The following is a 17,700-nucleotide window of genomic DNA, read 5'->3' on the forward strand; positions in this document are numbered from 1 at the left end:
TCAACATGTTTAAGCTAGTATAAAGTATTTTAGGCAACCCAACATGCATGTGGTTGTGGTGGTAAAAATAGTGAAGTTTCTATGTGCTGCCTTCTTTACACAAACAGACCACTAAAATGGATTGTGGACAGAGCACGGCAAAAATAAAGCAGTACCAAAGCTGCAGATATATGATTAAGAAGGTTGTATGGTAAATTCAATCTCTTTTCTACAAGTCTGTAAGAGTCCGTCAACATATTTACTTGATGTAAAAATAGATGGATTGGCCTCTGGGAGCCATAGTACTTTAATGTAGACTTAACTGCTAAGGTATGGCTCCTTTCCATTGGAAACACAAACCAACCAACCGAATCAAACTGATGACGACAAGTGTAAAAGACACAGATTGCATGTCAGCACAATAAGATATATTCTACCTATGTGGGAGGAGGGACAAGGGACACAATTAAAATTGGGGATTTAGAGTCAGAAACTTTGTATACAAGTCTCAGTTGGGCCCCTTGTCATCTGCCAGAAAAGCGCACTCACTGCTATCCTCAATAACCTCACTAATGTATTCATTTACTTAGCTACGCCCTCCATAACAATGAAAACTTGAGTGAACCTTGTCCTTTTGCTTCCCTAATAGAAAATGTGTCTAATTAAAATTCTTACAAAAATATTTTAATGTTTACATTTGTAATTATTTAAAAAATTTTTTAATGTTTTATTTATTTTTGATACAGAGAGAGACAGAGCATGAGAGTGGGAGGCGCAGAGAGAGAAGGAGACAGAACCGGAAACAGGCTCCAGGCTCTGAGCCAGCGGTTAGCACAGAGCCTGATGCGGGGCTCAAACCCACAAAGGTGAGATTTGACCTGAGCCAAAGTCGGAGGCTTAACCGACTGAGCCACCCAGGCGCCCCTGTAATTATTTTTAAAGTTAAAAATTTTTTTTTAAATTATATGATGGGAGGAGATCATGACAGAGCTTCTGAGATGTCAAGAAAAACAAAAATCAGGTAAAACTAATTTTTTCTCTATGAAGAACTTCATATTTCATTTCATTTTTATTTTTTTATTGAGATGTAATTGACATGTAACATGTTAGTTTCAGGTATACAACATATGATAAGACATTTGCATATATTGTGAAGTGATCACCACAATAAATCTAGTTAACATCTATCACCATACAAAGTTACAAACTTTTTTCTTGTCATAAGAACTTTAAAGATGTATTCTCTCGGCAATTTTCAAATATACAATACAGTATTATTAATGATAATATGTTGTATATTAGATTTCCAGGACCTTATTATTTTATAACTAGAAGGAACTGCATATTTTATAAGATCAAACAATAAAATCCTGTCATTTTTCTAAATGAAGAGGTGTATCATATTCTCAAAGAAAAGAGTCTTACTCAAGGGGCTTTTCAAATGGCTTCCCATTCTTCACTCACAAAACACCAAATATTGATTTCAAATAGTAGTTGGATTGTTAAAGTTGTTATTTTAAAGGGAAGTTGAGATGCGGGAGAAGATGGGGATGGAAACAGGAGAGAAACGAGATGCAGAGAAAGAAGAGAGTTTGAGGACAAGCTACAGGTAGAGACGCAGATGGAGATACAGGGCAAGGCCAGTGGAGATTTAAACATTGATATAGATATGACACTTCTAAACACACATGCATATGTGTTATAAAAATGATTAATAGCATACGAGAACCTGGACAACTGAAAATTGTCTACTGTTGCACTTGTATGATCTCATCTCCCTCAAGGGTGTTCCTCCCCCGACTTCTTGCTAAACTCAAACTGTGAACTAAGGGCTGTTAAGCCTTGAGGGGATTTCAAGAGATCATTCTTGAGCAAATATTCCCAAAGCAGCTGAAGTTCAGCTGATTCCTTTTGCTAATACTCTATGATTCCCTGCCCTCTTTCTCCCAAGTGAGAGTACATTTTCAGGGGTGGTCTCATGCCTCAGCCTTCTAAACTAAGGCTTAAGCCTTTCTGCACTCTAGTTGATTTTCCCCTACAGTATCAAGGCTTACTCTGCTATAGTATTATGTTTATTATTATACAATGCTTTTTATTAACATTTCTTATTAAAATAATAACACTTTCAGCTTTTTGTTCCAGTAATATATTTTTGAATCCTGTTTTCCAGATAACATATCTGCCATCATTATCAAGTTCTACATTCAATCTTTACCCACTACTCAACCTTGTAAATCATTTCAGGACAATCCACTTATGTTGATTAAAAAAATTACAGAGAATTACTGGGTGAAATACAAAAGTCTCTATAAATATGTTTTGAGTGGATGGCTGATTTTATTCACTAAAGCACAAAATGGTAAACCATTTCAGTTCCAAGATGCTATGGATATGTAATATACCATAACAACATATGGACCAAAAAAAAAATACTTATGAACTCAATCAAAATACCTGCAGTTGCCCATAAGTTGCTGGGAATGTCCTAGTTTCTACTGCACAAGAAAAGATCAATTATCCTAAATTTAACAAGTACAAATTACTGCTAGATAATCAGAATGTCAAAGAGCCTCCATTGCAGATGAAAAACCTCATTTTATGATTTATTCCTGCACTGTATTATGAAACATCTTTGGTAAAAGTCACAGCCTGGGTTTCTACTAACTAATATCTTCATGCTCTCTTACATGTGAGTTTTTTCTCTTTCTACTAGAAAGGAAAGAAGATCCCCATCTAGCACATGCTGATTCTTTCTGGAGGTTTGTGCATGGAAAATGGACATTGTAAATCCTCAAGGATACAAAGCAGATTCAAAGAACAAAGCAACAACTGAGAGGGTGACGTGGCAGCCTTGCTCATCCTTTCCTCCCCTCAGTGTCTCCCTGCTTGCTCCACCAAAGGGAACAGACAGAAGCTTTTGTCCTTAGTCATTTAAAACACTTAACTTAAAAGCTGTGTCTCCCTTTTCACCTATTTGTTCAAGTTATCAATAAATCACGTCATAATCCACTAAAAGCTTCTAAGCTATTAAATGCATTTAGGTTTACTTTTCAGTGAACTCATGTTTTATTCAGATTCTGAGAGGAAAAGCTTCATATTTACTTTATCAATGAATAAACCGTTCTTCTTTTCTCACGAAGTATTTCATTTAAACTTAAGAAGGAATTTTCAAAGTACGAAAAAGATAAGCCAGGCAGAGGGCTGTGTTTATGTTGCATCTGTACCATAGCATACTGCGGAAGATTGATTTCAACTGCATTGCTCATTTTTGTCTTAAAAAAAAATAGAACTGAAACTATCTGGACTTTCAGAAACAGGCATTTCTCCTTAATAAACTAGGAAGTAGAAAAGAAGCAAATTATTATATTTATCAAAACAAAACTTAGATGTGGCCCATAAAAAGTGATAGTATGACAAATTTTAGGTGGCAAGTTGCTCAAACAAATGGATAGTTTTGTTTCCTGTTTATTTTTAAATGTGTTCCAGTCACTATGCCACAGTACCCTTTACAGGCTACTTCAAAATACAATTTTTCCTCAAATAGGCCTTAGGGCTTAGAAAAATATTCAGAGGAGAAAATAGATTCTTTAAGGTATAAAAGCATTAGTTTCAATCTTCACGAAAGCAATTTTATTTAGAATCATCTTAAAACTTTTGAGTTTTAAAATACATTTACTATTCTATAGACACAAAATTGGAATAAGAAACTCTTACAACATTAGAAAGAGAAAACAAGAATATATTTTAAATTGATAGATTAAGTTTCTTTATAGGTCTTCCATTTTTAGAATTTAACTGTTCCTCAGGGATTAATCAGTGAAATGTTTTGAAATTAAAAAAACAATTTATCAGAAAAACCAAAAGATGCATTTGTGAAGTTACTAACAGCACTCAGTTCTTCTGAAGATATCTTTAGGGTGACCAAAGTCTAAAATTAAATGTGAAAGGCAATAATTAATAGAGTGATATTTCTGAGTAGGCATGAAAAGATGAATTCCAGAACATAATTAAGAGATTTAGCCTTTGGGGGAAAAAGAAGAACCTTTTATTCATTGTAGCCATGGGGATGGAAAGGGTAAATGCAGGTAAAAGTATACTTACGTTCAAAAGTTTTCAGGAAAGTAGAAGAAATTCACATATGTCGCTATAGAAAAATATAGAAAGAATTGACTGAGTCCAACAAGAGTATTAGTGGACCTTTTTGTTGAAAGCCAGTGGACACCATGAAGCTACAGTTGCACTAACAAAAATAGATGCAGAAAAATCAGATAATTTGATTCATCCAAAATTGGAATTTTCCTAGGCAGTTCAAAGGTAATTTAGAGTAAAAATGAATTTTAGAATAGTATCAAGAGAAAAGGTGTGCAGTGAGATGAAGACTGAAAGATAAAGAAGTGAATTAGAAAAGGGGAGAACAAAATAAAAAGCAGAAAGATCACAGCTTGAGGTCAAATATTAAATATTGTGAGTGTTACTGAGTATTAGGCATATATGGTCAGGATATAATAACTTTGAAGTTAATATTTCAGAAGGCTCATAGTTCTGGGTGTTGACAAGATACATGGAATGAACAGTTCAACCATAGCGAAGGTTGTTAAGGTCACTGGCAAAAATTAGGTGAGGAAACAGCAAGCATCCTGGCTTGGGGAATATTTGTCAAGTGCACTTGAAGTTGTCATGGATGATTCAACTGGTGGTGGAGAGTAAGACCCAAAAGAGTAAGGTGTTCAGTGAACCAAAGGAAGAAATGAGTAGAGCTCATAGGGATGATGAAGTGGAGAAGGAGGATTGCTAACACAGAAGAGAGTAGATAAACAAAGAAACAAAGTAATATTCTCAAGGAATAAAAATCCTCTCATTTTTACATAACTCAAGATATGTTGTCTTCTCAGTGTACCAGCTCTGCTCTATGTTGATAAGTATGAGAATGACTCCAACAAGGAGAACTACTGTGGGAAGGGAAAAATAAATAACAAATTTTTGAGAAAAATTAAGATGTTTTATGAAGAACTTCTCATTCTGATAAAGAAATTGGATATATCATGGATGAAAGTGGATGTTTGAGGACAAATGGATTTTCATTTTTAAGGACAGAGAATTTTGTAACACCTTAGGCAGGGATTTGCCATCGCTTTACACTTGATGAAACAGCTGTCTAAAGGCACTGGAGCTCTTGTTGGAGAACTTGCGTGGACTGCATATAACCATTTTGATGTTCAAGGAAAATATATAAAATTTTGGTACAAAAAGCTCAGTGGCAGCTTCTGGAAACGAATACACTAAGCATTACTTTTGAATACACCATTCATGATAACTATGCCAAAAAAATCATTATTTGCACACGGCTTCTACATTATAGACTTGAGTCCAGATGGTCTTCCTTTTTAAAGTTTGTTTGATTTGACTTTTTTCTCTGTGAAAAGATTAAGAAATGCATGTTATGTGAAATTAACTGTGAATATATGAATAAATCATATTTTAAAACGTTTTGTGACTTATTTAACGTTAGCAAGACAACGTTGCTCCAGATCATTACTACTAACTTGCACAAAAGTAATGTGGTATACACTGCCATATGTGACAACAATATTAAAAAATATATAATTAATTAATTAAATTGTCAAACTCACAGAAGAGAAGAGAAGAGAATAGTGGCTTTCAGGGCCTGAGGGGTCTGAGAAATAAAGTGTTATTGTTTAATAGGCATAAAGTTTCAATTACATAGATTATGTATAACGTTTTCTGTTTTCCAGATTTTTCTACATGTTGCTGGATTTTGTTGCTTTGATTTCTTAAATGCTATCTCCATTGAAATTTCAGTGTTAAAAAGTGGATATGTAATATGTTTCACTGTGATTTTGGTTTTTAAAACATTATTAGCACAAATTGTGGTTAGAATGGAAACTATCCACTCTGATATGAAATATCCTTCATACTTAAAACTATATCATGCAATTTCTACATGGCACAATGTTTATTTCTTTGAAATTTATCACTTTTGCTATCTTTACATTTACCAGAGTTGTTCCTAGACATGGTTGATGAAATATGAAATATTTGCATATCTTTGGATCCTAGCACAGCTATCCTAGGGTACAGACTATAGGAGTTACATTGCCTGCATCTTTCTATTCTACATAAGTTAAGGGAGAGACAGGAGCAAATACAAACAAGATGAGGTTTGGAAGAAATAAGTTTATGGTAAATCATGTCAAGAAAAATACAAATCCAATACCAGGCTGGACAAAATTACATTTGCACAAGTATTTTAGAAAATGCTTGAAGTAAATGGTCACATATACTCTGGGAAGAAATGAATCAGCACTTCACAAAGACATAAGGAAATAGTGATGTGTTTGTGGTAAAAAAAAAAAAAAATAGGAGCACCTGGGTGGCTCAGTTGGTTAAGCATCTGACTTGGGCTCAGATTCTGATCTCGTGGTTCATGGGTTCAGGTCCTGCATTGGGCTCTGTGCTGACAACTCAGAGCCTGGAACCTGCTTCGGATTCTGCGTCTCCTTCTCTCTTAGTCCTTTCCCTACTTGTGCTCTCTCTCTCTCTCGAAAACGAAGAAATATTAAAACTTTTTGAAAAACATAATAATTGTGCTTGTTTTTATTAATTACTTCTTCATGGGAAATAATTCAACTGTTTTTTGGGGAAAAAAAAGCTTTCATCATCATTTTTGTTTTTATTATCAGTGACAAGTTTTAGATTACATTTTTGTTTTCTAAGGGTTCTTAACTTTAACCTATGTGTTTTTACCTAATAAGTATATATATTTTTATACATAAAATATAAAATATTAAATGGATGAAAAAATAAAATTATATTAAATCTTCTTAAGCCTTATATACCAAATACTTGCCTTGTTTCATTAGAGGATTAAGTTTCTGCCTCCATATTGAAAATGGAAGAAGGGAAGTGGATCGCATTAATGAAAATCTTTCATTTCAAATTTAAAGAAAAATAGCTTAGGAGGTCAGGTAAAACTTATGATATAAACACTTGATTCTTTCAAGATATCTTTTTTTCTTGCTACTTAAGACAACTCAGATATGAGACAGATAAAATATGATTACTGCTTCTAGAATAAGATAGAGCATGCTTTTCAATTAAAAAATGTGGAATTCAGGCATTTTCCAATTTTTCCTGTATAGATATAAAAATAATTGAAGACTAGATAAAATAAAAACAAAGAAAATGTTTTTTCTATGCTCTAACTGAAACATTAGACCTTGTTAGTGCCAACAACCCTGCTGTTTTTAAATTGTGATTGATTATATTGATGATGTACTTAGTCTTATAGTTTGAAAGTCATTCTGGACTTAGGTCTCCACTATATTCCATTCCCATGTAAAAAACACTCTACAAATACCTGCAGATGTGTGTGTGTGTGTGTATGCAGATATAAATATATATATATAACTTTATAAAGTTTTAATGAAAAATAAGCTGCTTGTTTAGAGTATTTTTAAAAATAAGGTATGAAAATAATTTCTCTTTTCCTCAAACACAACCAGAAATCCAAATCCTGCCTCTCTTTTGAGTATCTTCACCTAAGAACTAACTTATCTGAATATTGCCCAAAATGGGTGAGGATAAACAATGACTCCATTTCATTTTTCTAGAACTTCTTTTTAATATTAAAACCAATGTGTCACAATTTTTTAATTGGATACAGGATGAGAGAAATCATAACCATGCATATTTATTTCTTATTGTAATTTCCTCTTGCCCTCTCATAACAGTATGCCAGGCAAATGCTTGGATATTCAAATAGCTTTTAGGTAACAAATTAGAGTTTTTCTCCCTGCTGGAAATCTACTAAATTGGTAAAATACAGAGATAATTTAGAGGACAAAAACAAAATAGAAAGTGAACGATGGTTCCTTTTATATATTTTGAAGTTATAGCAATTGACTTATAACACTATTAGCTTTGAATACTATTAAAAATGCATAATATGGGCACTTGGGTGGCTCAGTTGCTTAAGCATTAGACTTTGGCTCAGGTCACCATCTTGCGAGTTCGTGGGTTCAAGACCCACATGAGGTTCTGTGCTCACATGTCAGAGCCCAGAGCCTGCTTCAGATTCTACATCTCTCTCTCTCTGTCCCCTTTCAGTTCATGCTCTCTGTCTCTCTCTCCAAATCAATCAATAAATAAACATTTTTTTAAATGCGTGATAACCAATACTTATTAGTAAGAAATATGCAAAATAGGAAGCAATATCCCATATCCCCAAGAAATCTTTTCTCCATCTTTGCTTTTATTCAAATATGCTCTATCTTCATTTTTTTTATGTTCAGTTATTTATAAAGAATATTCCAACTCATATCATCTAGTTTCTTTTAAGTATTTTGCTCTTCATCTCTCATTGTACTGAAACTGCTCATATATCAGTCACTAATGATTTGGAATCATCAAATTTAATGACCTGTTTTGTGCACCAATCAATCTCTAGAGGCATTTGACACTATTTAAACTGGGACCCAGTCTATCACCTAAGACCCATTACTCACATAAAAGTACTGAGCAAGTTCCATCAATTTTAACCTTGTAGTATTTTCCTCATATCTTTTTCAATATTTCTATTTCCAATATAAATAGCTTAATTTGAAACTCACCTGAATTACTACAAAAAATCTCATGGCTGATATTTCTGACTTCCTTCAGTTCTCCTCATTCTAAAATCAATTTATGAATATTGTTGGGATATAATGACAAATACTGTTGTGCAAAGTTTATCATCCAGAGTTTCAATTTTAACTAATTAACTCAAATAATTCAATATTTCATTCAAAGAAAATGTTTATTCAAACCATGTAATGCTTGTCTGACCCCCACAAGAAGAGATCTTATTTGCAAAACAATTGCTGAATAGAAAGTTAATATTGTACCTCTGTTTCTTTCATAAATAGTGGGTATTGGAAAATCCATACCGGTAACATGTGTGTTATATGGAATACACACAAAGAGCGGAGCCGATTAGAAGGAAATAAACTAATATTTAAAAGTTAGAAAATAATTTAAAATTTAAAAAATGTTACCATGTATTTTTTCTACAATTATGAATTACTTGCTATTTCATAGACAGAAGTAAAATATGCACATTCACTAGATATTTTCAATGGGAAAATCCAGTTGTATAATGTGTGATGCCTCTACCAAGGGCAGAAGGACACTGTACTGATTGAAATGATTTATCGTTTTTATGTATTTTAAATGGACTTTGTAAGAACAGAATTTGATTTTGAATATATGGAATAGTGGATTGAAAACCTCATTAGTATTCATAGAAATGGTCTAAGTTCCTGTCGGAAAGCCATTACACGTGTATTTGGGGAAAAAAGAATAACTTAACATCCCAGCATCTATGTATATCTGTCTATCTATCTACCTATCTCTCCATTATCTATCAATTCTACTAAGTAATTTCCAACATAATTATGTTTAAGTAGAGATTTTAAATGTTGTTTGGGGTAGATATTCTTTTGGTAATTTCTCATTTAACTGATAATCCAAAATACCTATTTCCTTGCATTGTATTACTATTTAATTATCAAAACATTTTAAATATCTCAATATTATATTATCTTAAAAAATTGATTTAGTATTGGAGAAAGAAAAAAAAGCCCTGAAACTCATTTCGTGATTTTTCTGAAAACTTCATTTTGAATGCTAAACATTCTTTTGTCTGTAATAATCATCAAGTTCCCCAAAATTACTAGGACTTCCAATGTTAGCATTATTCCTTTATTTAAAAATGAATCCCTGAAAGTATATAAACTCAATAGTTACTACCTGATTTGATTTGTTAATTTTACTAACTCTTCCTAGATTAACTCTCTTTTGATATTTTTTCTTTTCAATTCCTGTCTCTCTTCGCTTTTCCAATTGCATACATTTCTTGCATTTAACTATTCACCCCCAGAAGTTCTAAGAAAAAACATACAACCTTTGAACACTGTATAGTATTGTAAAGAGTGGACCATACTTTTTACTTGATATTTTATAAATGAATGAGTTCAAATCCCTTTGTATGCCTTCTAGGCAACTTAGAGTTCCATTTACTACACTTTCCTGACTTTGTATTTTCTTTTTTGTTGCTCATTTCTTCAAAATGTTAGGAGACTTTTGTACTAACAACCTGACAGTATAAACTTCTCAGCTTGATCTATTATATAGGGATAAAGCTGGCCTCAGTAAAAAACTATTTTTCTTCTCACTACTATAGTACTCACTGTTACCTGATGAAGAAAATCTCTAAGAACAAATGAAAAGACATTTCAACATTTCACTGAATGATTATTTAGTTAACGATGTATACAAGAACTGATTATAGGCTTGGCTATTTGAACTTAACTATACAACTTTTCCTTTTTATTTTCTTCATAAAAGTAACAGCATATCTTTTATCCAGGTCAAGCCTGAATATATTGCTTTATAAATCATTAGTATACAGTGCAGACACAAAAATCTTCAGCAAAATTGTGTCTTCCATTTAGTGACTTGATGTCACCAATAACCAGAGGCCAAGTAAGTAAATATATGCTTTATACTTCTTCATATTAACATATGCAAAATATTTCTAAAATGACATATTTAAATACACTAAAAATGTTTGAAGTGTACAATTTAAATGGGTCAATTGTATGGTATTTGAGTTATAATCCAAAAACCTGTTAAAAAACTGTTTTGCAAGAATGGTATGGACACAAGCAAAGCTAACAACTAGACAGGAGTATAGTTTTATTGTTAGCAGACCTGGAGGTTTATTGCACTTAATTTTTATGTATGCATGTATGTATCACATACACAAAATTGTACATAATGTTTACACTTTAAAAAGTTTTAAGATAATTACATACCCATGAAATCATCCCCACAATCTTTGCCATAAACCAATCACCTCTAAAACTTTTACACACCCTCTTATTGATTATCATCATCATTATTTATTTTTGTAGTAATAATACAGTATAAGAGATTACCTTCTTCACAAATTTTTAAGTATATAATACAGTATTGTTAACTCTAAAGATTACATTGTATGGAAGATCTCTAGGCCTTATTCATCTTGTATAACCAAAATTTTGTACTGTTTGGCTAATGCCTCTCCATTTCCCCTCCCCAGGCTCTGTCAATTACCATTCTACTCTCTGCTTCAATGCACTTGACTATTTTAAACTCATAATATGAGTGAAGTCATATAGTATTTGTCTTTTTTGTGAGTGCTTATTAAAGTTAGCATACATAATATTCTCCAAGTTCACCTAGGTTGTTGCATATGATAGGATTTTTGTAAGGCTGAATAGTATTTTATTTATGTAAATACTACAGGTTTTTTATCCCTTCATCCCTTGAAGGAAATTTAGATTGCTTCCATGCCTTGGATATTGTAAATAATGCTGCATTGAACATAAGAGTGCAAATATCTCTTTAAGAAATTGATTTCAATTTCTATAAATATAGCATGGTTCTGTCATAAAAGCAGATACATGACCCAATGGAACAGAAAAGTCTAGAAATAAACCCATACATATATGGTCAACTGATTTTAAACAAGGATTCCAAGAGTACACAATGGGGAAAGGAAAGTCTTTTCAATGAATGATATTGGGAAATTAGTTACCCCCATTTATAAATAAATAATAAAATTGTTCCCTTATCTTACACAATACACACAAAAAAACAATTTAAAATGGATTAAAGACTTATATGTGAGACCCAAAGCTATAGAGCTCCTAGAAAGAAGCTCCTAGGGAGCTTCTTGACATTGGCCTTGGCAATGATTTCTTGGATATTTCACCAAAATTACAGACAACAAAAACAAAAATAGATGAATGGGATTATGTTAGTTTCTGTACAGCAGAGAAAAAGAGAAACAAAAACAAAAGACAGTCTATGCAATGGGAAAAAATACTTGCAAACCATAGAACTGTTAAAGAATTAATATTCAACATGCGTAAGGGAGTCCTATAATTCAATAGTATAAAACCAAATAACTCAGGTAAAAAGTGGGGGAGGGGCTGAAAAGGTACTTCTCCAAAGAAGACATACAAATGGTCAACAGTTACATGAAAGGGTCTTTTCCTAATTATCAGGGAAGTGCAAACCAAACCACAATGAGATACTCCTTCACACCCATTAAGGTAGCTATCATCAGACAACAGCAACACGAGACAAAAATATTGGCAAGAATGGGGGAAAATCTCTTCTATACTGCTGGTAGACATGTAAATTGATGCAGCAGCTATGGAAAACAATATGGCTCTTCCTCAGAACACTACCGAAGCTACTAAAAAGTAAAACTGCCGTATGGACTTTGTTTTTTTGTTTTTTTTTTTAATGTTTTATTTATTTTTGATACAGAGAGAGACAGAGCATGAGAGGGGAAGGGTCAGAGAGAGAAGGAGACACAGAACCGGAAGCAGGCTCCAGGCTCCGAGCTAGCTGTCAGCACAGAGCCCACGCGGGGCTCGAACCCACGAACGTGAGATCTGACCTGAGCTGAATCGGAGGCTCAACCGACTGAGCCACCCAGGCGCCCCTGGACTTTGTTTTTAATACATAGGAAGCTAAAGAGGTTTCCTCTAATGGTAAGTTTAATCATACATATGGAGTTTTAATAATAAGTCATCAAACTGCACGCTGGTGACAGCGTGCACCCCATATTTTTCCTGCATGATTTCTTAGGAAATGACACTAAAAACAAACTAAGAGGATGAACCATGTATCTTTGCGTGTATACACATCCGGAATGAAATTGTACCCTTTTCTTCCAGATGTCTTGTAAAGCTCCACGGAACAGATGTTCAAATAACTGTTTTGTGCCTGCAAAATTCAAGATTCCCTCTTATACTGATGGATTTCAAAGAATGTCATGTTTCTTCAGAATAAGGATTCTATACTTAATACCAATTGGCCATAATGATACAACCTTGCTAATTCTATATATTACACATACGGACTAGGAATTTGAGATCATACTAATGTGGACTTTTTGTCTGGTAAATAAGGTAATTTTCAAAGCAAGAGAATTCAGATTTACCCTTATGTATCATAAGTAAGAGCCACCATTTGTTGTGTGCCTAGGATGCACCAGATAACAAAAGTTTCTCAAAATCTTTTCTCATGTTCTGTGAAGTGCTAATATTTTCCTTTTATTATTGATACAACTGGGGTTCAAAAGGATAAATAACTTATCTAAGGCTAAACAACCACTGTGAGATCTACCTGACTCAATGTTCTAACTCTTGCCCATATACCTTGGCTTATGTCTTCCATAAAGCTGTATTTCAGAACATGTTTGTCTTAACTCTGAAATGTCTCTTCATATTTCTGCTGAGACCTTGGAGGAACTTCAGAGACAAATACTCTTCCATGTACATTGAAATATAATACGAAAAAATTAAAGCAGATGAGAATCAAAGTAACCCTTCTTCCCCCCTTTTTATAATAGCCAGACGGAAGACCATATTTCAGAGTAAAAGTCAATGAGACCAGCAACCAGAAGTAACATATTTACCAGCACTGCCCACAGACTTGCCAAGAACAAGAGTCCCCACAAGGAGGGACCTGCCAATAAGACTTAGATCATGAAAGGGAAGAATATATTTGTCTTCTGAGGCAGACTTGTTCCCAAAAGAAAAAGAGCAAAGCAGAGCTATAAATGCTAGTTCTTGCCTAATATCTCCAGAGAAAGACAGAGTGAAAGGGCAGAATTTAGCCAAGAGTATATTTAGAGAAGTTCCCAGTCCAAGGTAGCCAGAGAACTAAAGAGAAGCAATCCCTTTTAAAAATATACTTTTTCGCAACAAATGTTAAAAATAGCAATATACGTAGATAATTAAATTTCATTAACTAATTATTTACTGATTATTTCTTTTAGTGCCTGGAAATCAGTATAAGTTTAAGTAAAACAAGTTCTCATCTTACTATGAAATTATTGTCAGCACTTGCTCTTATTTAAATAAAAATCGAGACAGGGAGATAAGGAGAAATGGAAATTAAAAAATATACATATCAGATGAGCTGGCAAAGATGATAGGTTCGACATGCGTCTAAGTATTGCTTCTATCTCAAATATGATAGACTAGGTAGGTGATGAAAGTTTCCTGTAATATTAGTTAAATGAGTATCCTTTGATAAGTCACTGTTGCCTCTCCAGGACTTTGATTCTTCCCTATCATTTTACAAAGTACTGGACTAGGTTATCTAAAATAGTACTTCCCAAATAACTGTGTGTGTCTGTGGTGGTAGTGGTGGTGATAGGTGGCGGAGAAACTGTAAAGTGTGTTACTTCTGTCCCTTTAGGAAATGAACTGTATGAGTCTCCTGGGTAGTTTTCATTTTATAGATGTTTTTTTTTTCTCCTTTGGAATTTCTAACAACCTGTCACATACCTCCCAAGTTAAGAGAGTGTGTATGATGGATGCAATTGATTCTCATGAATTGGGTGTTTATTTTGTCCTTTAGATGTATCTGGTGAGAAATATACTGAAAACTGCTGATAAGGCCATATGAATGTATAAATTCCTCCCAAATAGTTTGCTATAAATAGTTTGCTCCAGGAGGCCCCCAATATACACTTAGTTGAAACACTGGGGAGAGTTTAAGAAACACCCTTAAGGACATACAAGTTACATGTAGAAATGGTAAGATGATTCACATGAGGTCGTGGAAAGCCATGTGTAAGGACATGTTTAAATTAAATCTGCATCTCTTGTGTGCAATGATTTTGTTTCAGACAGATGCCCGGTTACTTTTCTGTATTTAGATTTGAAAAGAATTTACCAACATGTAATGAACTTAGGAAAAATAAAACTAATTGCTTCATTATGTTAAGGCTATTTCAGGAGTTACTAATATTAACAACAATTTACCAACTCTCAAAATTAAATGTTCAGAGCTTAATAATGGTTTTTATGTGACGGAATTAAAGATGAAAAGAAGGATAAAGGAAGTGCCATCCGGCATGTAGGTGGAATGTCTGTCAATGACACTCTCTTTACCTTCCTTCTTGTGGGAAAATATTTCAATTTTTGGAAACACTTTCTCTGTCCATATGTTGTATAATTTTATAAATATACTAGTACAGAAACCTAGAGAAGGAAAGAATAATGCACACACACTTACACACACACATATACACAGAGAGGGAGAAAAGGACCATATTTAATAATTTTTTTTAGATTGGCGGAGTACAACAGTTTTTTATGCTATAAAATTTGGTTGGAGATGCCATAAGAATAACATAATGATATCCAGGCAAATTCCAAGTAAAATATTGATCTTGGCAAATCATGTGGTTATTATTGAACTTTGTCAGTGCTGATGAGCAACATAGAGAATTTGATTGTAGCTACTTTTTAGTGAAGTTTAATTGTGCAGGCCACAAACAAGCAGCTTATCAAGTTGGAGAAGGAAAGGAAAAACTGATTTCTGAATAAATAAACAGAGACTAAGTAGAAGGAAGCTGTATGCAATCTCAGACTACTTTCTTATTTAGGATAAAATTTAGCAGAAAGAATTTCATATTCTATTTCTGCTCAGAGAACATATAAATGTTTCTCTGGCATCTGTCAGTTTTCTATATACTGGACATATTTTGTAAAAATAATGCCTTTAAAATTGCAAAATACAAAATGTAAATGGTTTCCCATAGCTAGCACAGATTTTTCTGTGTATGCATGTTTTATAATGACTTGTTTTTACTATTGACGAAGATAAAAGACTAGAAGAAAATCTATGGAAAGGTAAGATTTTGGGGGCGACTGGGTGGCTCAGTTGGTTGAGCATCTGACTCTTGATTTTGACTCAGGTCATGATCCCAGGGTTCTGGGATGGAGCCAGGAGTCTGCTTAAGATTCCCTCTCTCTCTTTCTCTCCCTTTGCTCTTCTCCCCTGCTCATGCTCTCTCTCTCTTTCTCCAGAAAATTTAAATAAGTAAATAAATAAATGAGAAAGGTAAGATTTCTCTCTCTCTTTTTCAATGTTTATTTTTGAGAGAGAGACAGAGACAGAGACAGAGCCTGAGCAGGGGAGGGGCAGTGAAAGAGGCAGACACAGAATCCAAAGCAGACTCCAGGCTCTGAGCCAAAGGTACAGAACTCAGTGCAGGGCTCAAACTCATGAACCGTGAGATCATAACCTGAGCCAAAGTCGGACACCCAAATGACTGAGCAACCTAGGTACCCCATGGATTTCTCTATTTTTAATGTTCATTTATTTACTTTGAGAGAGAGTGAGAGTGTAAGTGGTGGAGGGGCAGAGAGAGAAGGAGAGAGAGACAGAGACAGAGACAGAGACAGAGACAGAGAATCCAAAGCAGGCTCTAGGTTGTCAGCACAGAGCCCAATGTGGGGCTCGATCCCACAAACCATGAAATCATTACCTGAACAGAAATTAGGAGTCAGACGCTTTATCAACTGAGCCACCCAGGCACCCAAGAAGGGTAAGATTTCTAATTCTAAGATCATTTTCGCAGTAAACATTGTTATTGGAGAAATCAAATGTTTATTAATAAAAGTGGGTATAACAGAACTCAAAAGGAGAGAACTAGAAATGTAATCCAAATGCGCACATATTTTTATGTCTTGTCAGGTAAAAATCACGATAACTCTTCAATGGTGGTCAAAACAGTGTGTTTCCATGGCATTGGCAGGTGATAGTTTTGCACCAATAACTCAGAAAGATTCTTACGCCAAATTTTTCTGTCCTAAGGGAAAAAAAAATGGATGATACAAAGCACTCACCTGTTCATCAACACAGTGAAAATTCTGTACATATTTTATAAGTCTGTTTTCTAATGGGGGGGAGTTTTCATCACTGCAGTTTCTCTCCATATAGAGGTTAGTTCTTCTCCCAGATTAAACCTTTTGAAAAAGATGTAACCATATCACGGGCCTTTTTCTGAGAAGTAACAGAGTGGCATGATATGTAGAAATGATAGGCTTTAAGAGTAGAAATCAAGAACATTGTTGATATTGCTGCTTTTTTCAAAATTATGCTTATATTTAAATCATTAAGTCAAATATTTACTTAAGCATCAATAAAACAAGTGAGTTATTTTAAATTGTTAGCATCAGTAGATAAAAGAAAACTATACCAAGTAAAAAAAGGAACAGCACATCAGAAATAGCCTATCATGTATTTTGTGAGTCATACTTGGCTCTTTTTCATTAGGTTCCTGTTCACCATGTATGGCCTGTGCTCCATTTAAACCCACTTTCATTTGCACTGTATTAGTGGATAGCAGATTCTGATTTCAAGTGCCTTATATTTTTTGGTTTTCAGAAGATTTAATGCTTACCTCAAGACCTTCTTTCTTCAGTGATTTTTATTCTAATATTACGGCATCCTTCTGTGTTAGCCTTTAATGAAGGAATGTGTATTACCAACTGAAAGCTGTCAGGACACAGTGAAGACTTTAAGCAACATATATATTATTCCAAAATCCATTTATTCTTCTGCATACCTATGACCTCTCTAAGATCTTTATGAAAAAAGAAAATATATTAGCTAATCATTAATGAATAGTCTCAAAAGAAGACATTTGAAGATGTAAAGTTTAATAAAGCAAAAGACAGCATAGCAGTGGTATCCCTAATTAGAAAGGTAGATTCATTCAAGAGAACTCAAAAAGGGAAGGAGGTATATTCAAATGAGGAGGCAAATACCGCAAGCCTCATTGTCAAAACTTTCAAATCAGTC

Source organism: Suricata suricatta, chromosome 1, assembly GCF_006229205.1.
Source record: "Suricata suricatta isolate VVHF042 chromosome 1, meerkat_22Aug2017_6uvM2_HiC, whole genome shotgun sequence".
Lineage (NCBI taxonomy): Eukaryota > Metazoa > Chordata > Mammalia > Carnivora > Herpestidae > Suricata > Suricata suricatta.